This window comes from Mustela putorius, unplaced genomic scaffold (assembly GCF_011764305.1).
Source record: "Mustela putorius furo isolate JIRA1106 unplaced genomic scaffold, ASM1176430v1.1 tig00000430_pilon_pilon_pilon, whole genome shotgun sequence".
Lineage (NCBI taxonomy): Eukaryota > Metazoa > Chordata > Mammalia > Carnivora > Mustelidae > Mustela > Mustela putorius.
The window spans coordinates 4,482,113-4,507,455 of NW_025421377.1; the positions used below are offsets into that span (position 1 = coordinate 4,482,113).

General features: G+C 41.4%; 1 protein-coding gene across 2 annotated transcripts in view; it reads right to left on the reverse strand.

Annotated features, from left to right (window-relative positions):
• The window catches only part of FRYL (FRY like transcription coactivator), a 259,588-nt gene extending 246,172 nt beyond the window's left edge, over positions 1-13,416 (reverse strand). For both annotated transcript variants that reach the window (XM_045079730.1, XM_045079728.1), the window contains exon 1: positions 13,182-13,416. The gene's annotated coding sequence lies outside the window, so the exon portion shown is untranslated. The remainder of the gene's footprint in view (positions 1-13,181) is intronic.
• Between the last annotated feature and the right edge of the window lie 11,927 nt (positions 13,417-25,343).

The following is a 25,343-nucleotide window of genomic DNA, read 5'->3' on the forward strand; positions in this document are numbered from 1 at the left end:
ATACTCTAAGACTGAACATACGCGTGCTATCTTCAACTGGAAACTGTGCTTTCATATTCAGTGTGTGAAACCGACACCAGCACCCTCTCTGGTCCTGCGCAGGCGGTATCAGCCTTGTGGCCGGGCGCGTTGGAAAAGAATGCCCGTCCCACATTTTGGTGCACTTGACCTCCCGTCTACCTAGAGGCGACCAGAAAGGCACCATTTTTGGCAGTGTGGGGGCAAGCAGAGTCATGGACATACAACACCTCACCATAGCATCATTTCAGGGTCCGTTCTCTGGCCTCCTGGATGGTGAGCAGCAGTGTGGCGGGCCACCAGCGGTTTCTCGCTCTGCCCTCCTAGTCCTGACTTGCAGCTCTGACGTGTCGGGCAGTTTTCAGGGTGTCTGGAGCAGCAGCTGTTGAGGGAGCCCAAGCTCTGGGTCCCAGTTCAGGGGCAGGGATGCCCTCTGAGCTCCCCTTATGGGTTCCCTGTGTGTCACCATCCCAGAGCAACTGTTAGGCCCTTCTCACAACTCTAAGTACCTCATCTCCGGATGAAATCTCTTCTTTTGTTTGTGGCCCTGAACACACACTCAGTATTCCAGTAGGTAAATGTCCCCTAAAGGAAAGCCAGCCCCTCTGCACCCAGGAGGGGCTGTTTGTGATGCCCTCACCTGTGGGCTCACTTTTAGCAAACTCCAACATCCTGCAGCTTCCTTGGGCCCAAGTAAGCACATCTGCAGATCTCGGTAGAATTATCATGTCACCCACGAATGGGTTTTAAAATATTTTTTGTAAATGAACAAAGGCAAAGAGAGAGGGACAAACCAAAAAGCATACTCTTAGTTACTGAGAACAAACTGGTGCTTGCTGGGGCGGGGGGGGCGAGAAAGGGGAGGATGGTGGGCGGGGGGTGAACCAGGTGATGGGGATTAAAGAATACACTTCTCTTGATGAACACTGAAAAATATATGGAAGCGTTGAATCATATATTGCACACCTGAAATGAATATTAACACTGGATATCTACCACACTGGAATTAAAATGTTTAAAATTTAAAGAAATAAATATAAACTGTCAGAATTGGATATTTAGCTATCCCTATAATAAATAAGAAAGGGTTTTTTGCAAAGAAAGGCAGATTAAACATAATAAAGCAAAATACATGAGGCGCCTGGGTAGCTCAGTGAGTTAGAGCCTCTGTCTCCAGCTCAGGTCATGATCTCAGGATCCTGGAATCCAGCCCCAAATCAGGCTCTCAGCAGGGAGCCTGCTTCCCCCCCCAACCCCACCGGCCAGCCTCTGTGCCTACTTGTGATCTCTGTCAAATAAATAAATAAAATATTTTCAAAAAATAAATAAATAAAGCAAAATACAAGCACACAACAAGAAAATGAAGGAACTGCCAAATGCCTATTACCAATAACAGTGCTCTACCAAAACTGTAAGGTAAAAGAATGATTATCTTGTGAACTATATAACTTTTAGAAGAAAACATAGGGGAAAAAAATCTTTAAGACCTAGGACTGGATGAAGAATCCACAGACATGACATGAAAAGCACAATTCATAAATGAAAAAAAAAATGTTTAGATGCAGTATATGAAAATTTTAAACTTTTTTGCTCTCTAAGATACCCAGTTAAGAGGCTGGAAAGACAAGCTTGGATGGGAAGAAAATTTTGCCAATCATGCATCTGACAAAGGGTTTATATCTAGATGCTAGAAAGAACTCTCAAAGCTCAACAGTGATAAACAATACAATTTGCTCATTAGGGAAACAATTTGCCTATTAGGGAAAGGCAAATTAAAACCACAGTGAGCTACCACTACACAACTACTTAGAATCACTAATGTAAAAAAAAAAAAAAAAAAAAAAAGTGAAAATACCAAATTCTGACAAGTGTATGGAGAAACCAAATCTTTCACACATAGCTAGTGAGAACATACAGACACTCTGGAAAACAGTCTGGCAGTTTCTTATAAAATTAATCATTCACTTACAATATGACCCAACAACTGCACTCTTGGGCATTTACCCCAGGGAAATGAAAACTTATGTTCACCTAAAAACCTATACATGAATGTTCACAGCAGCTTTATTCATAACAGCCAAAAACTGGAAACAACTTGTGTGTTCTTCGACAGGTGAGTAGTCAGACTGCGTACCGCAGAACAGCCATACAATGAATACTATTCAGCAATCCAAAGAAATGAACTACCGCTACACTAGTTAGCTTGCAAGGTTCTCTAGGGCATTGTGCTGAGTGGAAAAAAGTCAATCTCGAAAAGATACAGTTGGATTCCATTTATGTAACATTCTCAAAATGACACAATTATAGAGATAGAACAAAGAGTGGCTGCCAGTAAACAGGGACGGGGGGAGTGGAGGGGACCTTGAGCTGCATGGGGGAGTTTCTTGGCAGTGATGGAACAGTGCTGTATCTTGATTGTGGTGGTAGTGAAACGAATCTAGACATGAAATGTTATTAACTGCACAAAACTACACATACACACACACACGAATGAGTGCACTAAAAACCATGAAAACTGAATATGGCTACTTAACAGTATTATTCCAATGCCAGTTTCCTGATTAAACATGATTGTTAATGTTATGTAAGATATTACACTGGGGAAGCTGAACGAAAGTTACACACACTCCCTGCACTGTTTTCACAATTTCCTATGAGTCTATAGTTATTTTTAAATAAAGGGGTTTTTTTTAAGATTTTATTTATTTATATGACAAACAAAGATCACAAGTAGGCAGAGAGGCAGGCAGAGAGGGGGGTGGGAGGAAGCAGGCTCCCTGCTGAGCAGAGAGCCCGATGCAGGGCTCGATCCCAGGACCCTGAGATCACGACCTGAGCAGAAGGCAGAGGCTTTAACCCACTGAGCCACCCAGGTGCCCCAAAATAAAGTTTCTTTGAGTGATGACATTCAGTCATACTTATTTTTAAAATTACTAATATTTTAAGTGGAATCAAAAACATGAAAATAATACATTTTCAAGTGTTCTATGATGTTTTTTCATCTTTATCTCGTTTCTTACGAACGTCTTACTATGTACACTATAGGTAATATATAGTTTACAACAAACATACATATGGAGAATGCAGACACAGTTCTTTATACTGCTGGAGTATGACCAAAACAAACGTGCAGACTTCTGTTACAGAAGCTACAAAAGTCGAGATTCTATCTATCCCTTCAGAGTTTTACTTAGGAAAGCATACACAAAAACAGGACAGACACTGGACTGAGAATCAAAAAGAACTCTATTCTACCCACCGTTTAAACAAGTCACAATCTCATTGTCATCCACAAGACGTAAGAATTCTATCAGATCATTCCCAAGACATTCCAGCTCTGAAAACACTGTAACTCCGTGAGTTCTACAACAGGGAAAAGTGCAGCAACCTACAAGAAATGCATGACTAAACTCTAACCAGTATTTATTGAAAGTATACCGAAGTTTCATGATTGCCAGGAATATTAAATATAACACATAGTCCAAGTTATCATTAACACAGACATAGAAAACAGCACCTACACAGACAATTTTGCCTCAAAGAAAACAGACTGCCAGAAGATCCAGTTGAAATAGAAATATCCAGATACTAGGCAAAGGTGGCTATTTTGCATGCAGCCTCTATGTCATTGAAGGCCTCTACTTCTGCTCATGGAACTGTATGAGGCTCTGTATTGCAAGCAGGCACCAGTGCATTCAAATATCCTGGTGTACAAGCTTGGGGATCACGACAGTTCTCTCAAGATGTAAAATATCAAGATATCCAGGACACCTGGGTGGCTCAGTCAGTCAAGCCTCTGCCTTCAGCTCAGGTCATGATCTCAGGGTCCTGGGATGGAGCCCCATGTCAGGCTCCCTGCTCAGTGGGGAGTCGGCCTCTCCCTCCCCCTCTACCCTTCCCCTACTTCATGCTCTCTCCGAAATACATAAATAAAATCTTAAAACAAAAGAATATCAAGACATCCAAGAAAGAACTTTTCCTTTTTCCCATCCACTTATTTATTCGCCATCCACTTGAGTTAGACTGAGTAGGACAGAATTTTAAAAGGTCTATTATTCAGTGGAAGCTAAACATCTACAAGGTAATTATGTACCACCCTACTACACCACCTGCTATCCAGAGACATCGCCTACCTGAAACAGAGTCCAAAACCAGGAAAGAAGCCAAGAGTCCTCCAAGCAGTGAAAATCAATATAACAAGGTCTTAGTATTAAAGCCCTATGCTTCTTTGGCTCGTTCTTCAGAACTTTCTAGTATTTTTATCCACCGTTCCACAAGTGTGTTTATGAGCTCTACTCATGGCACACCAAACTATCAAATTATTAGAAAGGCATGGTAGGTACAGTAAGCAGGCATAATGAGAGCAGAGAGATAGAGCTAACAGTAAAGTAATACGCAAACCGATCCCCAAACCAACATGCTTTAGAAAGGAAGAGTTTCGCCGACAAGTGAACAAGCCACGGTCTGACCACCAGTGGTGGTCTGTAGACTGATAACTGAGGAAGCTAATGGCCAGTGCTTTTCTGCAAATAAATCATCGTGTGTTCACCGCTGCCCAAGACACACAAAAGGAACCACCACAGTGATATTCTTTAACCAGGATTATAAACAGCATAATCTATCTTCTATTTTTAAACAGACACACAAAACTAAAAATTGTATTAAATGATCTTCCCAGCATTCTTTAGTACTGAACTAAATTCCGTCACATCTGAATTTTACCATGAAACAAAGACACACCAAAACACCAAACAGAACAAAACAAAACATGGAATCCTGAGAAGTTGAACTATTATGCTGCAATTTACTCGGGCAACAAAGCACACATGTGAATATTTTATGAATTAAAACATGAGGCTGCATTGCAGTGAGTGTAACTACTATCCTTTCCTCATCAATTCCCAGATGCCCTTGAATAAACTAAACAAAACATAACACAACACTTCAACCCCTCTGAGGTATAGATGCTCTGAACTAGAGATAGATCTTACCATTGCTGTCACCTAACAGCGGGAAGCAGCCGGTGAAAATCTTATCTACTGGAAAAATCAAGAAAGCAGCAGCATCAAAGTGTCTTAGGTCTAACCAAAAACAGTCATTCAAAAAAATCTTTCATTTTTTAAGATTTTATTTATTTATTTGACAGAGAGCATGAGCAGGGGGAGCAGCAGGCAGAGAGAGAGGGGAAAGCAGACTCCCCACTGAGCAGGGAGCCTAGGCAGGGCTCGATCCCAGAATCCTGGAATCAGACCTGAGCTGAACACAGATGCTTAACCGACTGAACCACCCAGACGCCCCTCATTCAAAAATGTTAAAAAGACAAAGAAATGATCAGAAACCTGTAAAACTATAATCCGTGGAGTAAATTTCAGGAAATTCTCAAAAATAAATTGCATCCTTTTAACCTTAAAAAACAATACATTGAAGGGGCACCTGGGTGGCTCAGTGGGTTAAGCATCTGCCTTTGGCTCAGGTCATGGTCTCAGGGTCCTGGGATCGAGCCCTGCATCAGGCTCCTTGCTAAGCAGAGAGCCTGCTTCCTTCTCTCTCTCTGCCTGCCTCTCTGCCTACTTGTGATCTCTTTCTGTCAAATAAATACATAAAATCTTTTAAAAAAAATAGTACATTTGAGTACTTATCACAATACTTGGTAAGCACTCAATTTAGCTATTATTTAGAAATTATTTATTTTATTTAGATTATATACCTATATATTTAATTATATTTATTATTTTATTATTTATGAATTGTTATTTATTTATAAATTATTATAAATTAGCTAACATTATGATTTCAAAATGACAAATAAGGACTAGTAGAGCTAATGAAAATATCTATAATCATAGTGATCAGGCAATCATTAAGCATTTATTAAGTGCTTTCAAGTTGGGTCACCAGCGCCACACGGGAGCAATAAAAGTTCACTGCCATGAACCCACACAGCACTAGTTTTGATCAAATAAATGGTAAGTGCCACAGCAGGAGCAAAACATTTTGGACCAATAAGGTAAAGCATCACATTACACCAGCAATGATCAGAACTTACTAAAGCGGCGTCTGGTCTGGCTTAATCTGCAGGGCACGTACCTCAGTCTCAGGGTTGTGAGTTCAAGCCCCACGTTAGGTACAGAGATTACTTAAAAATAAAATCTTAAAAAAAAAAAAAAAAAGAACTTGCTAAGTATTTTCAACTTTTTTTTTTTTAAAGATTCATTTATTTATTTTAGAGCATGAGCTCTAAAGGAATAGGGAGAGAGAGAATCCAAGCAGGCTCCCTGTTAAGCAGGGAGCCTTATACAGCGCTACGACCCAGGACCCCAAGATCATGACCTGAGATGAAATCAAGAGTTGGCCGCTTAACTGACTGAGCCGACCAGGCACCGCTCAACTTTTTTTTAAAAAGTACTATCCTTTCTGTAGGTCCAGCAGGCAGAAATTTGAGACATAAATTATTTACTTGTTGAGAGCCACCACATGATTAAATGAATATAAAAAACTGTCACCAAAATGAATGTTGTGGGGCGCCTGGGTGGCTCAGTGGGTTAAAGCCTCTGCCTTCGGCTCAGGTCATGATCCCAGGGTTCTGGGATCAAGCCCCGCATCGGGCTCTCTGCTCAGCAGGGAGCCTGCTTCCTCCTCTCTCTCTACCTGCCTCTCTGCCTGCTTGTGATCTCTGTCTGTCAAATAAATAAATAAAATGTTTAAAAAAAAAAATGAATGTTGTGATTTTCTTTTTTTTTTTTTTTTAAGATTTTATTTATTCATTTGACAGAGAGAGATCACAGTAGACAGGCAGGCAGAGAGAGAGAGAGGGAAGCAGGCTCCCTGCTGAGCAGAGAGCCCGATGGGGGACTCGATCCCAGGACCCTGAGATCATGACCTGAGCTGAAGGCAGCGGCTTAACCCACTGAGCCACCCAGGCGCCCGAATGTTGTGATTTTCATAGGGGAAAAAAAATCTCTTTGCCCATCACTCTGCAGGCTTCGGTAGAATAAGGATTGTAGATAAACCACCTCTTCAAATCCTTCTAAACTTGGGAGCTGCACATACAATTGAAAGAATCTCTCCCCTCCTAGGACTTACACACATCGAAAGGGACCAGTTTATATGGAAATGCACATTTATTAAAATGCTATCTTTCACTTATATTCAGTGTCCAGAATGGACAAACACATGGAGATGGAAGGGAAATCAATGGTTCGCTGGGGCTGGTGAGGGAGATGGGGAAGGTGAATGCAAAAGTTGTAAAAACTCTTTGTAGTGGTGGTTATAACTCTGGAATACACTAAAAACCTCTGACCTGAACACTTTACTTCTTTTTTAAAGATTTAATTAATTTATAGTGATTTATTTATGTGAGGAAGTGCGTGGGTATGGGAGCAGGAAAAGGGGCAGAAAGGGAGGGAGAGAAAAAAAAGCAGACTCCACTGAGCAGGAGCTCAATATGGGTTAGATATGGGTCTAGATCACAATCCTGGTGTCATGAGAGCTGAAATCAAGAGCAAGCCATGTAAGGGACTGAGCCACCCAGGTGCCCTTGAATTGTATACTTTAAACAGGTGAACTGTATGATATGTAAATTACTACATCTCCATAGAGCCCTTCATTTTTTTTTTTAACTTCTTAAAGATTTTTTTTTTTTAAGGGGCTTATGGGTGGCTCAGTCATTAAGCATCTGCCTTTAGCTCAGGTCATGATCCCAGCGTCCTGGGATCAGGCTCCTTGCTCTGCAGGAAGCCTGCTTCTCCCCTTCCTACTCCCCCAGCTTATGTTCCCTCTCTGGCTGTCTCTCCCTTATTTTTCCTTCTTAAAAAAAAAAAAAAAAAAAAAATTAAAAATTAAAAAAACTTTTTTTCTATTTTTTTTTTTTAAGATTTATCTGAGAGAGAGAGCACACGTGCACATGAGCAGGGGAGCAAAAGGAGAGGGAGAAGCAGACACCCCCCCCCCCCCCGCCATGCCAGCAAGCAGCCTGATGGAGAACTCATCCCAGGACTCCGGCATCATGACCTGAGCAGACGGCAGACACTTTATGGTCTGAGCCACCCAGGAACCCATTAATATTTCATTTTTAAGCAAGCTCCACACCCAATTCAAGGCTCAAACTCACAACCCTGAGATCAAGACTCACATGCCCCACCAAGTGAGCCAGCCAGGTGACCCTGTTATTTTAAAATTTTAACTCTTTGCAAAAGCTGACAAATCCTAATTACTGCGTTATGGTCAAACTCCACAGGATACAGCCCTCTGTCAGATATTCTTCCTGACCTGGCCGACCTCATCACTGACAGTCCTACACAGTCCCTTTATTAACAATCCAGTTCCTTCCCCACAGATACAAACAGCAAGCAGCAGACACACGGGGAGAGGTGGAGGGCAGTATATTTTATAAAAGTTAAAAATAATTCACACAGTATTTTTATGTAAGTGGCTTTTCAAAATGGTTATTTTCATAATATATTAAAAAAAAAAAAAAACCTGAAAAAGGCATCTACCAATTATCTGCTAGCATATAGGTACTGTAGTCTTAATGCTGGTCTTTGAAACAGATAACGCTTGTAGGGTGTGAGAAAGACACATTTATGTTTGCAGAATTTCAGAAATATTCTGCCCCACAAGAACAGGCTTTAAGTAAAAAAAAAAAAAAAAATTCCAGAACTCACAGACTTATTTAACAGTGTGCATGAACTCCTACCCACGTCAAATGGAAGACATGTTTGTTTGCTAGTGTACTTTGGAAGAAGCTATGCAGAACAATAAACAAAAGTGAATAATAAATTCACCTAGGTGTGCACTTTTTACATTATTTTTAATCCACATGTACCAGTCTAAGCTCACAACTTGTGGCAGAGGCAGACTTAATCTGACCTTCAATACTAGGCAAGGTACACAAAGTAGGTGCAGTTCTCAATGAAAATTTGCCAAATGAGTGGAGATTTCTCAGCTGATTAAGCCAATTGGCTGCTTACAGCTGGGATTCCTATTTAGGAACCTTTAGAAAATCTTTTTCCCCCAGGCTAGTTTACAGAAGCACCTAGAACAATAGAATCTTATCACCTAAATCATCTGCCCAAATTGTAGCTCCCTTTTCACAGGAGCAACAGGAGGTTTGAGTAAAAACCTCCATATGTGATTTGATCATGAAGAAATGTCTTCCCACATTCCTCCTTGGGCTACTATGAGAAGTGCCTGTTGGCAGGCTCCAAACAATTTTTAATGCTCTCTAGAGATTAAAAGAATCAAGAAATGAGAAGAGATTAAGCTTAGGAGTATGTACTCCAAAAGTATGTCAGGGTAAAGGCAGGTAAAACTGTTCAGGGACACAGGTTTTGACCAGTTTTTGAAATGTTTTGAACACATACAGTGGTAGCCTTGTACTCAAGAGCATGCAAAGCTCTGGTGATAAGGGAAAAAAATGGTTTACCACTAAACACACACACACTCACACACACACATACACACACACACACACACACTTTCCCCAAGTAAAACAATTTGAACTTCTTTACAGCTTATGGTTTTCTAGAATACTGGTGGGATAACAAAAGTGCTCAAGCACTTTAGGCAACAGTAAAAAATAAACAAACAAATAAATAAATACGGGAGTACCTCCAACTTTTGATAATGGTTTAGCAAAGTCTACATTCTAATGCAGAAAACAAAAACATAACCATATTGTAAGTCAGAACATGGTCTGTGCTGTAAAAGGGTTTTACAAGAGCAAGAAGAAAGACCAATCACTTATGGTTAGATGAAGAGAAGCTTGCAGGCAAGGTGACATTTGAGCTGGGTTAGATGGATGATCTCTCTAGTGAGGTAACAACAGTTGAAATTCAGAACACATGCTCTGCCCCAAAAAAATATTTTATAAATAAAAATAGTTCAAGTAGAGAACATACACTAAGCCAACCCCCAAACATACTTTATCTTTCAAAATTTCTTTTAAGATGTAAAACCTGCTATATAAAGCAATGAGAACTTTCCCACCTCACCTAGATTTCTTCTATTATTCCACTATTCTTTTACCATTTGGGCATGAATCCTGCGTAACTGTCACTTTGCACTTGTTACTGTGCTGAGATATGCACTCTTCTTCCTATGGCTGATAATATTGTGTCTTCCCATTAAACTGTTATACCTTTGAAAGCAATAACTGTAATCCATTTCTATCTTATCTTTCCGTAATACTTCTTAAATAAATACATACTCAACAGATACGGTTGACAGGCTAAACCTAGTTCTAATACCTGTGACAATAAGATATCACTAACACAAAAGGTGTCTGGGAACAGATACTATAAATAATTAAAACACATTTTTGCAAAGAGAACAAAAAGCATCTAGACTAGTAATATCTACCCATAGACACTAAACTAGTTGCTCTGCTTTAGTGTGACTTGTTCAGAAAGGGTGCTTGTTATAAAAAAAAAAAAAAAAAAAAAAAAGTTTGGGGCACCTGGGTGGCTCAGTAGGTTAAAGCCTCTGCCTTAGGCTCAGGTCATGATCTCAGGGTCCTGGAACCAAGCCCTACATCAGGCTCTCTGCTCAGCAGGGAGCCTGCTTCCTCCTCCTCTCTCTCTGCCTGCCTCTCTGCCTACTTGTGATCTCTGTCAAATAAATACATAAAATCTTAAAAAAAAAAAAAAAAAGAAAAGTTAAATCTCTCAAGCAGCCTTTATAGAACATTATCTTTCTTTGTCACAAAGTCCTAAGACAACACATTTATTGTGACACGGTAGGTTTGCAGAGAAATGAAGGACAGTGCTAGTTCCCAAGGATCTCAAGGGACAGTTCAAAACTCAAGAAATGTCTTGGCAATGTGTATACATAAGACAATGTGTTTAAAACAATATGAAAAGCACAAAGGAAAAATGTTTTCCAGGAAGCATAGCCTAGCTGTTTCAAAGATAATTCTTTCTGAATGTGCTCTTTTTAAAGTTCAGAAATTCTCTCCTCTATTGTTTGTAGAAGTAAACAAAGATCGAAATTTGGAAACTTGTTTTAATTTTCTACTCAACTGTATTATGAGATGGAAAGGGAGATTATGCCAGCAAACTGGCCTGACATCCTTATCACAGAAGACGATCAAAGGGGAGGGAGGAGTGGAATATAGGTGTAACAATGCCAGATACCATCAAGATTACTACAAAAGAACATGTTTGCCTACACTTCCTAAATTCTGTGGGAAGAACAGAGTACTTCTCAAATATTATTATCCAGAATTGGCTTTCAGTCTGCCCAGTTTCTCCTTTCTTGTTATTGCTGAGCCTGTGAACTGATAGGGTTCCACACCACTCAGAAAGTTACCAGTGAGTTAATCAAGGAACCCTTCTGGAAGTTGTTAGTATTGCTTTAAAAGAAAAAAAAAAGAAAAAAGAAAAAAGAAAAAAAAAACCAAACCACTGGGCCAGGCATTCCAACAAAATTCACTCTTCCAAAGAAATAATTTTACAAAATAACTCAGAAGGGAAGACAGGATGGAGTGCTATTTTTGATAATGAGTAGCAAAAGCAACAACAAAAAAGACTACAGAGTAACACACCCACTGTTACTTTGTTTATAGGCTTGTAACTTGCACATGCAAGTACTCTACAAAGCATTGCTCAAGAAGAAACTGTCAAAAATGAATGCTTATGAAAACATTCCTTTTCTAAATAAGGTCTCTAACAAGGGCTGTGCTGTTCCTAAATGATTTCTTTAGCAAGTATTGGCAGGTATAGCAGAGCGATAATGCTCAGGATGAGAAAAAAATCTCTTGTTTTATCAATAGTAAAAGCTGTTGTTACTAATTATGATGCCCATGAGCTCAGTACCAGAAATTAACTCTGTGGTGGATACCTGCTAGGCAGAACAGCACTTTACAAAAAACTAAGTTTATCCCCGCCCAAAAAAATACTTTTTTTTCCTAATCCTACAGACCCTAGCAACCTAGTAGACTGGTTTTGTTGTTGCTGTTTTCATTCCAAAAGAAGCTCCGCCAGAAAGTCGAGGTAACTTTGCAGTTCAAAGGTTAAGGCAAATTCAGCTCTACGTAGAGAGTTTCTGCTCCTCGTCAACATAGCTCCCTATTCTCTCCCTCTCTCTCTCTCTCCCTCTCTCTCTTCTCCTATTATCTTGGCCTGAGAGAGGCTAAAGCTCCGGTATAATTGCAAATCCATGGGGGAAGCGATTGTAGGTGCCGAGGAATGAAACTGGGATGGAAGAACGATCGACAGCAATCAAGAACCAGTTCGCCCTAGAAATCACCCTCTCCGGAAAGGAGGAAGAGTCTCGGCCCAAAGAACCTGCTGCCCGGACGCCACAACTTCCATCAACCCGCAAAGAAAAGTTGCAAGAAGAGCTCAGCGCCCAGGCAGCCCGCGCGGGAGCGGAGACGGCGGTCGGCGAAGACACTCATCAGGCCCGGGCGCCCGGCGAGCCCGGGCTGCGGCGTCCGTGGGGCCGACTCCGGCTCCCGCAGGCTCCGGGTCTGGGGGTGCGACCGCGGAGAGTGGGCGGAGAAACGAGCGCGGAGGAAAAGAGGGACAATGCTGGGCCCGGCCGGCGACTCCGCGCGTTCCAAGGGTCCCCCCGGCGCCTCTTCCCGCCCGGGGCCTCCCGCGGCCGCGCCAAGTTTGCTCCTCAGCCCTCCCTTCACGATCCGGGCCGGCGAAGCCGTGGCCGCCGGCCTCCCTCCGCCCGGCCGCAGCCGCCTTCCTCCCCGCGGGGCGGCTCCCGCGAGCCGGCGAGGAGGCGGCGCGCGCGAGGGGAGCCGCGCGCGCGAAGGGGCGCCGGGCGCGCGAGGGGCAGGGGGCGCGCGAGGGGAGGCGCGCGAGGGGCAGGGGGCGCGCGGGCCAGCGGCGCGCGCGAGAGGAGCCCGGCGCGCGGGGGAGCGGGGCGCGCGGCGCTCCCCGAGGACCCGCGGCCGCTCCGGCGGGTTTTCGGTTGAGGCGGGGGCTGCGCCGCCGTCTACCGTCCGTTAGGAGTCTTTGCCCTGGCGGCGCAGCCTGCCAGCCATCCTGGCCCGCCTCCCCCTCGGCTCCCATCAGGAAGGGCAGCCGGGCGAGGGCCGGCGACCTCGTCTCCTGCCAGGGCTGTGGCCGCCGGTCGGCGGGCATCCCGGCGCCTGCCCCGGGGCTGGAAGAGAAAGTGAAATGAAGCGTCCTTCCCCCGGCAACACCTACCCGTCCCCAGTCCAAGTGCAGCTGCCTCGCTCCTCGGGCGCCGCCGGTCCCCGCCCTCGGGCCCCGGGCTCCGTTCTCTTGACAATGGCGCGTCCCCTTTAAGGAATAATCCGATCGGAACCGATGTGTGGTTAAACCTCCGACTCTGATTTTAACCGGATTTCTCTCTCTCCCCCTGAGCCCGACGGACGCCCGGCGGTGCTGCTAGCTCTTCCCACCCCTTCCCCGCCCCGCCTACCCCCTCGCCTTCCTGATTGGCGACAAGCACTACAACAGGAACAGCAATCCCCGCACTCCACTGGTCCAACCGGCCGCCGCTCACCGCGGCCCCACCCTCCCACCCCGCCCCCTTCCCCGGGTTGGTCCTCCCTCTAATCACTCTCTGTCCTCTACTCCACCGTTGCTTTGGAGACCTGGCAGTCAAGGCTCACCCTCCCGCCTCCGGAAAGCGAACTTTATTTTTATTGGTAAAAGGACATCTTCCTGTGTACCTGATTGGGCAAGAAAGGAGTTAGTCTGCACGCCCCTTACCCATTATCGCTCTGCCTTTACGGGTTTGAGAAATACAGCTGCAAAGTCCTCCCTGCTTTACCTTCATCTAAGCGCCTGTCCCTTTAAATGGTGGTAGGGGTCGTGGACAAACTCACAGCCTGTATTGGGGAAAGCGGGAAAGGGAGGGGAGAGAAATTCCAAATCTTCTCCAGTTGGGTAATACGTCGCGAACTGGGATTCTGCGGAGCCCCAGCACGCTGTCTAGTGAATGGACGGGTGAGAGTGAGCTAGAAGACCTAAATTCGGGTCCTAACTCCCCTTGAGACTCGCTCAAGTTTTCACTCACTGCCCACTCTACCCTCACCGTGGATTCCACTGGCATCTCGCTGCGCCGAAGGCTTTGGTAAAAGCATCTGCAAACCTGGAGGGGTCATCTCGCAAACGTTCATTGAAAAAAACCATTTAAACCATTTCCCTTAAAAAGTTCCGCTTAATTCACGTCTTTTGTGTTATCTCGGCGTTCCCCACGAAAGCTAAGTTACTCTTCTGAAATTACTAAATAGGTGATGTCTCTCGTGACTAGCTCAAAGTAGAAGTAGAAGACGTCGGTCATGGAGCCGGGGGGAGTCTGGCATCGGAAGCTTGACCTTGCAGCAAAACCTCCCCTAGGAGAAGAAAAATTCTTCGACAGCCTGGTGGGTTTCCCACCAGGGAAGGATAAGTGTCCCGGCCCTGTTTGCCGATGAGCTTTGAGAGCCTTCGGACCTCAGGATACTTAGTGCATTCGCAGTGGACCCCAGTGGTGCCCAGAAAGTGACAGCTCTCAGCGGTACCCTAGAAGGGAGTTTAGTGGCAGAATGGGGGAAATAAACATCGGTAGCTCAAATGACTTTTCCGCGAGTTCAGCTCAAAAATCTTATGGACATATCCATAAGAAGGGTGAGCACAGGGAAAGGCTGTAGGTCATTCAGGTGTTTCTACAGGGGGCAAGAGACAAAGAAATACCTAGGTTATATTTGGATAGCCTTCAGAGATGCTAATATAAATCTCTTAAGTGTCTGTAACTAAACCCCCATTTTCAGCCTATTCCATTTTGGTTTTTGGTTGTTAGCCCCTTTTTTTTTTTTTTAAACTATAGTCAAGGTAAAGTAATACTGGCTTTCTTCTGATATACAGCTGTCAAGCTTTGAGGCTGCTTCTGGGTTCTGACATTCTAAATTATACTATAAATAGAATAAGAATATTCTGTATTCTAATATCTAACATCTAGTATGATCTGCTGGAAATAAAGACATCTACTATTTCAGATGTGTATACAGCTACAGGTTTTGTTCAAGGTCTAGGTGATGTTTTCAGGTTCTTTGTAAAGCACCTGTTCTGTGATGTCCATATTGTTCTGTTACACTAGCACATTGGGCTCAGCAACTCCAGAAGGCAGTCTTCAGTAATCTCTAAGTTCTCTTCCCTACATTTAACCAATCATGCTGAGATTACCACCTCACAAACACAATTTATATTATTTTTTCTCTATTTCACACTTGCCCATAACAGGATTGTTTATCACTTTTTAGCTCATACACCCAGCCTCCTCCTACTACTACTATTAGTATTTACATAGAAGAAAATTTTAGAAAATCTGCAAACCCAGAGCTTCCAATTAGCAAATCATTCTTAAGAATGTTCAGTATTTGAGCACCCAGGTGGCTCAGTCGGTTGAGCATCTGACTTTTGATTTCAGTTCTGGTCATGACCTCAAGAGTTGTAGCATCAAGCCTGGAGGCTGGCTCTGTGTTCAGTTCAGATTCAACTTTCTCTCTCATTTCTCCTCTCCCTACTCATACTCTCTCTCTCCCTCAAAATCTTTTTTTTTTTTTTTTAATGTAAAAGACTTGGGCTGCCTGGTTGACTCAGTGGGTTAAAGGCTCTGCCTTCGGCTCAGGTCATGATCCCAGGGTCCTGGAATAGAGCCCCACATCTGGCTCTCTGCTCAGCAGGGAGCCTGCTTCCTCCTCTCTCTCTGCCTGCTTCTCTGCCTACTTGTGATCTCTGGCAAATATATAATTTTTTTTAATGTAAAAAACTTAAAACAAAACAAAACAAAAAAACAAAACCATGTTCAATGTTACTGAACCAGTCCCTGCAGAAATATACAATTTATATTTTCCCCTTAGAGGGATATTATCCCATACATTTATTTCTCAACTCTAAGCTAGGTCCCCACTCTTTAAAAAGAAATATCCAGAGGTGCCTAGCTGGCTCACTCAGTCAGCAGAGCATACAACTCTTGATCTTGGGGGTTGTGAGTTCAAGCCCCGCCTTGGATGTAGCGATTATTTTAAACAAATCAAAAATAAAAAGAAATCTTCTACCAATGTGCCAGCCTGACTAAAGCTTTTTAACATCCTTGCATACATATCTTTTTAAAACCTTTTAAAGTGTGAAATATGTTATAATCATTTATTCTCCCTATTTATACATAAAGGTAAACCACCTCAAAGAACTACCAGTGAAGCCAGTAATTTTCTTTAGAAAAATTGTTACCATTTATATTGCAAATTCTGCTCAGTTCACTGTACACTTATATAGCAACTATTATGTGTTAAGTAAAGAAGGTGGGGGGAATGAATATGTCTCCATTCTTCAGAGACAGAATCTCCAAATTCCATCCAAAAATGGCACAACTTTACCCCTCACTTAGCCCTTAAGTGAATAGTATCTATTAACTAGTGATTTTCTACAGTAAAGATAAGAAAAATCCAATTCCTAGAAGTTATCTGCAAAAATTCCTTCCCCCGGCCCTTTATTAATAGTAACAAGAATGAGACAAATTAAGAGAAAATAAGTTCATAGTAATTTGATTTTTTTTTAATCTCAAAGAAATATTTCCTGGGTCTCTACAGAGGAGATCCATGTCCTCACACCTTCCAGTGTGTTCCTTTGTAAAACGAGAACCGATACTCATTGAGAATATCACTGAATGACCTTTAATCATCAGTAAAAGATTCATTTTTGTTCTGTATATTCTATCTACTGAGGCAGAAAGGAGATACTAATACATTTTCAGAAAGATTTCCAATTCTCTCCTGCTCAAAATCCTTCAGATTCTCAAGGCACACACTGAATGCGGTCCAAGCAACTCAGCAAAACATATATCTCCCTTTATAATCTGACTCCAGGCTGCCTCTCTGGTTTCTCCTCTGGCCAATCCCTCAGTTGACACTTAAAATGGCTGCTCTATGTCAATGATGCTGTTCATTCAAGGCTCAGTGCCTTTGGTCACGTGGTTCCCTTGTGTAGAATAGCCTTCCCTCCACGCTTACCTGGAGGAGTCTCATATATCTGTCCATCAAAACCCAAAAGAAGCATTACCTTCTTTGTGAAGACTTCAGAATGCACCCCCTTTCCTGACTTGATTAGGTATCAAATTGAAGACAAGCCTTAAATGTTTCTTTTTCTGTTTCTTGCACCAGTCTGAATTGTTTTCCAAGATCAAGGGCCATACTTAATGCACTTTGTATCAGCATTGGCATAACTGATGCTTTCGATAAATGCATTTCAAATTGGGTTGAATGAGCAAGGCTGAAATGAAAAGGTTAACTTACAACGTGAAAATCTAATTAACCAGAATATTACTCTAGGAATATTTTAATTTCTTAATATTTTATTGTAAATCTGTCTAAAGATTGGAAATGAGTCTAGATCACTGATTTCCAGACTTTGTTTCAGGAACTGGTAAAATTTGCAAGGAATTTTTGGTAACTGGCACCGTCTTGATAACTTTTTATTTTGCAAAGCAAAGGCATAAAAGCAAATATAAATAAATATCTATTCTTCCCATTATTTCATAAAATAAAAATATTTTGAAACCAATACTTGAGGGGTGGCTGAGTGGCTCAGTAGGTTGGGCATCCAAATCTTGATTTTGGTTTGGGTCATGGTCTCGGGTCCCGGTATCTAGCCCCACATAGGGCTCCACGCTTGGAGTCTGCTTGGAATTCTCTCTCTCCCTCTCTCTCTGCCCCTTTCTCTGTTCACTCTAAATAAATAAATAGATAGATAAAATCTTTAAAACAAAACAAAACAATTCAAAACTTGGGGGCACCTGGGTGGCTCACTCTGTTAGGCACCTGACTCAATCTCGGCTTAGGTCTTGATCTCAGGGTCATGAGTTCAGGACCCATATTGGGCTCGTGCCCATCCCGGAGCCTACTTAAAAACAAACAAACAAACACCCACCAAAAATTGGGAAGGTTATAACTTCAGAACAAAAGACTTTTGAATACCTTTGACAGTATAAAGCACTTGCACAAACCTCCAGTTGAGACTAAAATATTCTTTACACTTCAAATTACTTGATCTGATGCTTCTCTTCATGTATTTTTAAACAATGGTTTAGAAATGAAAATATTCCTAAGGTTTTCTTTTCCCCTATGGTGTCCATACAGGGGAAAAACTATTTGATTTTTTGTTAATTTTCCCTCTACCCACGAATAAATGTCATAGCATCACACTAATTGCCTTGCTAGCTTCCTGCCAGAATATTTGTAGACAAGTTCTTATTTATGAAAGTGCTTGCAAAATGCTACTTGAATTCTTTTCTTTATCTACCATGATATATAGAAGTCCCTTTTCTTTTGGGAAACTTGCCACTTTTTTTTTTAAACTACCACTTTTTATTTTTATTTTTTATTTATTTTTTAACAGTTTTATTTTTTATTTTATTTTTATTTATTTGAGAGAGAGAGCAGGGTCAAGGGCAGAGGGAGAAGCGGCCTTCCTGCTGAAGAGGCAGTCTGCCCTGCAGGGCTCCATCCTGGGACCCTAACATCATGACCTGAGCTGAAGGCTGATACTTAACCAACTGAGCCATCCCAGCTCCCAAAGCTTAACACTTTTTAAAAACTATTGTTTAATCCTTAGAAAGTTCCCCCATTGCTCTTCAATGAATCAAACAATAAAAACTTGTGTGCTTTAAAAATTATTTTTACCCATAGAGCACATATATTTTCTGAACTTCCAAAAATTTAGGGTAAGTGCCTGATACCTTGAAGTCTATCATGTGTCAATTGTAATAATGATAATTTAAACCATATTAAAACACATGAAGAAATTTTTGTGTTATACCAATGCAAATATATATATGTATACACTCAAGTATACATAATTATATATAAAAGTGCTCTTTTAAATAGTGCAACCTAATCAGACATAAATTCTTTATGATGGGATAGCTCATAATGGTTAAGCATCCTATAGAAGAAATCTTCTGGTGCTATGATTAAGGTCTAGAAATATCACCTTCTAAATGGGGTCAAATAATCGATTTCCTTTTTTAAAAATAATTGATTTCTTATTCAGTGGAATACATGATTAATGTATGTGAAATTATCTTTCACTAATAAAATATTATGTTTATTTTGTCTTACTTCATTTTCCATACATATTTTTGATCATTTAGAAGCTTTATATCTTAATATTATTTTATTAAACCTTTACCAATAAAATCCTAACTTTGTCCAAAATATCTTACAGGTGGTCTGTTTGGATTCTGCCATTTTTCTTCTTTTTCTCCATTACAAAGGAGCTTCCATTCCAAACAGAGCCATTGTGTGAAAATGTGAATTTAAAGAAGAGATAAATCAAGGATTGAATCCTGACTTTATAAGTGGATTATTCTGAGGGAATTTTTAGAATACTATTCAACTAGATCTATTTTCATGCAACAAACTCCTTTTCAGAAATAAAAGGCATGACTTAAAGAAAGACACCTATTTTCGGTACAATCCCCCTTGTCTGTTTCTTAGTACAAATATCTTTGAATTAAGCAGCCCAAAGCCTATATAGTGGTAACTTTTCAGATCCGATTTTTAAATCAAATTATTTTTTTTTAAAGATTTTATTTATTTATTTGAGAGAGAGACAGTGAGAGAGAGCATGAGCGAGGACAAGGTCAGAGGGAGAAGCAGACTCCCCGTGGAGCTGGGAGCCTGATGCGGGACTCAATCCTGGGACTCTGGGATCATGACCTAAGCCGAAAGCAGTTGTCCAACCAACTGAGCCACCCAGGCGTCCCTAAATCAAATTATTTAAAGGCATGAACACATCATCTGTCTGTTGAAATGTTTATCTAGTACTCTGATGAAATCACTTTGAACTTATCTTAAAACCTTGTTAGATTTTAAAGTGTTGCTCTGGTTGAGTATGAATTTGTAACTGGAAAGGGATATAGTCCCTTTAAAAGAAGGCAAAACAAGTTTTAGTCCATTTCCAGTTTGTGGAAAGGGGGTGGGAAAATGTAGGTACTCTATTTAAACGCATTGCTACCACCTATCAAACTCGTGATCTCAGTTGGGAAAGAAACTCATGAATTATCCAAAGAACTGGGAAGCCTGATGTGGGGGACAGTTACATGATCATACCACTAGCAAAGGGGTACACCATATGACTAATCTCCTTCGGGGACTTCTGTCTGCTGATAGAGAAACAGAAAAACAAAGGACAAAGGAAAGTCTCTTTAATTAATCCTCCCAGCCAAGCAAAATAAATAGATCACTTGTTTCAGCAACAGAAGCAAACTGTTAACAATTGAGAAAAGCCACCTGCAGGTGTTTTTGAACACAAGCTACCCCAGAGACCAAAATTACTATTGTTTCACACTAGGGTCAGCCAATTTTTTCTATGAAGGGCCAGATAGTGAGTATTTTTGGCTTTGCGGGCCATCTGCTCTCCGTCACAACTACTCTGTCACCAGAGCACAAAAGTAGCCATGGAAAATATATAAGTGAACACACAAGGCTGTATTCCAATAAAACTTTATTCATGGGCATGGAAATGGAACTTTAATTTTCATGTGTCAAGATTTATTACTCTTCTTTTGTTTTTTTTTTTTTTTCAATCATTTAAAAATTTAAAAACCATTCCTAGCCTTCAGGCCTGAGAGGTAGTGGTCAGATTTGTTCTAAGAGCTCTACCACTGACTCCTGGTTAACATAATTCTTTTTTTTTTTTTTTTTTTTTTTTTTTTTGGTTTGGTGCCTAGTAAGTGACAGGTACTAGGCTAGGCCTAAGGACCATAATGGCTGACAAGTGGCAAGATAGACACGGTCCCTGTCCTCATGGAGGGAGCACACAAATATATAATTAGAGAGTGTAATTCATATCAATGAAGGAAGAGTCCAGAGCTCTAAATCATGACTTATAATCCAGATGAGGAGGTCAGGGAAGGTTTCCCTAAAAAAGCAGTCTTTAGGGCTGCCTGCATGGCTCAGTGGTTGGGCCTCTGCTTTCGGGTTAGGTCATGATCCCAGGGTCCGGGGATCGAGCCCCGCATCGGGCTCTCTGCTCAGCAGGGATCCTGCTTCCCCCTTTCTCTCTCTGCCTGCCTCTCTGCCTACTTGTGATCTCTCTGTCAAATAAATACACAAAATCTTAAAAAAAAAAAAAAAAGCAGGCTTTGACAAGGACTGATAAATGAGTATGAATTGACATGGGGAACTGACAGGTGAGGAGGAGAAAAATCTTTTGGGTAGAAAGCACAGCCCGTGCCACAAAAGGCCTCTGTCCCTGAAATGCAAAGTGAAGGGAAATGGGACAAGCAGTTAAATTGGAGAAAAAAGTAAAAGCAAAAGCGTTCAGGGCATGGTAGGTTTTTATTCGGAGTCACAGAAAGTCATAGCCTGGTCTGATTCGCATTTTTTAAAAAAAATATTTTATTTATTTATTTGAGAGAGAGAGAGCATAAGAAGAGAGACGCCTAGACTCCCAGAGTCTGGGAGAAGCAGACTCCCAGCCAAGCAGGCATCCTGATGCGGGACTCGATTGCGAAACTCCAGGATCATGACCTGAGCCAAAGGCAGTCGCTTAACCAACTGGGCCACCCAGGTGCCCCCTGATTCGCATTTTTAAAAGATGGCTGGCTCTAGGATGGAGAATAGATTAGCAGAGGGGGACAGTGACTACAGGCAGTTACAGGCTTTTTGGCCCTAGACTCTATGCCCCAGAGCTAAATACTACTATTTCACCTATGCCAGGCACTTTTCCTAATACTTCACATGTATGAACTCACGGAAATTTCACAACAATCTCATAAGAAGGCACTACCACTTCTTGTTAGGGAAGAGAGACTACATCTTGATTCTTCCCTTATCATGCCCTCAGTTGTCTCTACTTTGTAGAATTAGGGGAAGTAATTGCAGGAGAAAAGTGAGGAAAAAGAGGCAGAAAGAAATGAAGGTGTGTTCTATGGGACCATAGCCATGGCTCAGACCCAAGTCTCTTTTCCAAGAAATTAGATTGTTTACTGGGGATGAGGCTCTACTTCAAGGAGGTGGCTGCCTTGGGTATCTATGGGAAGCCCTCATGAAGACTACTCATTCTTGGGGTACCTGAGTGGCTCAATTGGTTAAGTGTCTGACTTCGGCTCAGGTCATGATCCCAGGGTCCTGGCTCCAAGTCGGGCTCCCTGCTCAGTGGGGAGCCTACTTTTCTCCTTTGCCTGACACTCCCCCTGCTTATGCTCTCTCTCTCTCTCTCTCTCTCTCTCACTCTCTCTCTATCTCAAATAAATAAAATCTTATTTTATTTTTTTAACATATAAAGTATTATTTGTTTCAGGGGTTCAGGTCTGTGATTCACCAGTCTTATACAATTCACAGCACTCACCATAGCACGTATCTTCCCCATGTCCATCACCCAGACATTCCACCCCTCCCATCCCCCTCCTCTCCAGCAAACCTCAGTTTGCTTCCTGAGATGAAGAGACTTTATGGTTTCTCTCCCTCTCTGGTTTCATCTTGCTTCATTTTTTTCCTCATTTCCTCTATGATCCTCTGCTTTGTTTCTTAAATTCCACATATCAGCGAGATCATATGATACTTGTCTTTCTCTGATTGATTTATTTCGCTCAGTATAATACCCTCTAGTTCCATCCACATCATTGCAAATGGCAAGATTTCATTCTTTGATGGCTGCATAATATTCCATTGTATATATATATACACCACATCTTCTTTATCCATTCATCTGTTGATGGACATCTAGGCTCTTTCCATAGTTTGGCTATTTACCCCAAAGATAAAAGTGTAGTAAATAAAATCTTAAATAATAATTCATTCTTTCTCTACAGAAAAGTACTCCGTGTAATGTTTGGGACATACTTACACTAAAAAGGCCCCGCCTGTTTAATCTCAAACTCAAATCTAACTGGGCGTCCTGTGTTTTATCTGGCAAACCTACGCTCTGGAAACCAAAACATTCCCTCCTATAAAACCTAGGCATCAGCTGGAGACACCTGGAACCTTCAGATTTAGCAAATGAGCCTGATGGAGCGCCTGGGTGGCTCAGTTGCTTAAGTGTCTGACTTCAGCTCTGATGGTGATCTTGGGGTCCTGGGTTGGAACCCCACGTCAGACTCCGTGCTCAGCAGGGGGTCTACTTGTCCTTCTCCCTCTTCCTCTTCCCCAGCTCGCGCTCATTCTCTCTGTCAAATCAACAAAGTCTTAAAAAACAAAACACAACAACAAAAACAAAAACAGAAAAAAACGAGCCTGAATACTTTATAAAACTCCAAGAGGCTTTCCCAAGGATTTTTGTGAATTACCCAGGCAAGGGTATGGAATTGGGGGTTCTGATTCCACCTTTGCTTCCTGGTTCATTCTTTCTCACTGAAGACTGTCTTCTGAGCTCTTTCAATATCACAAAAGCCAGCAAACCTATGGAAACACTATGAGGGCAAAAGAATTCACGGGGGAGTGGAGTTGAATGGAGCCGCCCCATCAGACACAGCCTTGCAAACAGCTCCGAGCCGTGTTTTATTATATAAATAATAATATTTATTATTATAATATAAATATAATAATTTATATTTATAAATATAAATTTATATTTATATAAATATATTTACATATATTTATATATATAATATACATATAATACATACATGCATATATGTATATACATACATGCATATAATACAATATGCATAATATTCCATTGTATATATATACACCACATCTTCAGATGTTGCTCAGAGTCCTTTCTGCCACCCAGCACCAATGCTTTCTCATGGCCCTTGGCCATGAGCCCCGGGTCCTGCTCACCCTCTTGACATGCCTTTTCCCCTCCTCTATCTTCTCAACTTTCTCGCAGGAGCCAAGAATTTCTCTCCTCCTATAGAGCAAATTCCCAAACTAAGCAGGTTGGATTCCTTTTCTAATGCTCTGTCACCAGCTAATTTCCAAGACCTCAGGATCTCAGCCACTTGTTGAGATACTCTTTCAAAACAGAGACAGACTGCAATTCTCCCTAAGAAGAATTCTGATGCTAGCGAATGAGACAATAATCGCTTTTTCTTAAGTTGTTGCAATAATTTGTGCCGGCATGCAGGAAAAAGGATATCTCTTTTGGTTGTATCCAATGGGGTCTCTTTTTACTAGTTATATGATCCTTTTCCTTGGGAGAAGTTTCACTGCTTTTTGCCCTGTGACAATATACATCAGAAGTTCAGAAAAAAAGAATCAGCAACTTTGGATGCCATTACAGATTCCAGATAAACCCTTCTTTTTTCTCTGCTTTGAAATCTGATTCAAAATTAAAACCAGTTACTTTTCTCAAGGTAAAGAAAGAATGTTTGGGGAAACACATCACCATTTGCTATAGCTGGAAACACAGCCTGCTCTTTTTAGGGAAAAAAAAAGAATAAAATATGCTATCATATGAACTCCTCAGGAGGCTAAAAGATATGAAAAAAAAATGGGCTCTGTGGAATCATTATCTTGGCTCACATCCCATCCCATTATCTTTTCCAAGGATTGTCTTCTTTTTTTTTTTTTTAAGATTTTATTTATTTATTTGACAGATAGAGATCACAAGAAGGCAGAGAGGCAGGTAGAGAGAGAGGAGGAAGCAGGCTCTCCGCTGAGCCAAGAGTCCAATGCGGAGGTCGATCCCAGGACCCTGAGATCATAACCTGAGCTGAAAGCAGAGGCTTTAACCTATTGAGCCACCCAGGTGCCCCTCCAAGGATTGTCTTCTAACTTTGCCTTTACTTGCCTATTTTCCAGGTCGCCCTGAGATACTGCAAAACCATGTACAGACACTCAGTATGTACAGAGATCCCACCAGCCAACTAGAATAATAATGAAGATTTATGAGTGCATGTTCCTATGAGGTCATCTACAGCAAAATGATATGAAGTACTTAGTCAATCATACAGGTACATTTAAAAATAGCTTTGCTACAATTCTCTTGATATTTAGCTGTCTATTGATTAGTTTGTTTGTTTGTTTGTTTGTTTGAACTGTAGAAACAAAAGTCTTAATGTTTTCCTGCCTTTCTGCAAGTGTAAATTTGGCCTGAATTTCAGTGTATTGAGAAACTGAAAAAATATATATGTATATATGTATGTCACATATATTAATTATGTAAATGACAAGCAGATTAGTAATCTGGTAGCTATGCCAGTTCATATAATCACAGAGAAGCACAAGCTCAAGTTCAAGGAGCAGAACAAAATGCAATTGACTTCTCTTTTTTGGGGGGAATGTTATCACCTCATAAATTATCTTCTACATATAATAAAAATACCAACATAGTAAATATTTTTATCAACCAACTGAAAAAGAAAATCATCTTTCAGTAAACTATTCTTTAACATAGAAAAAAGTCACAAAA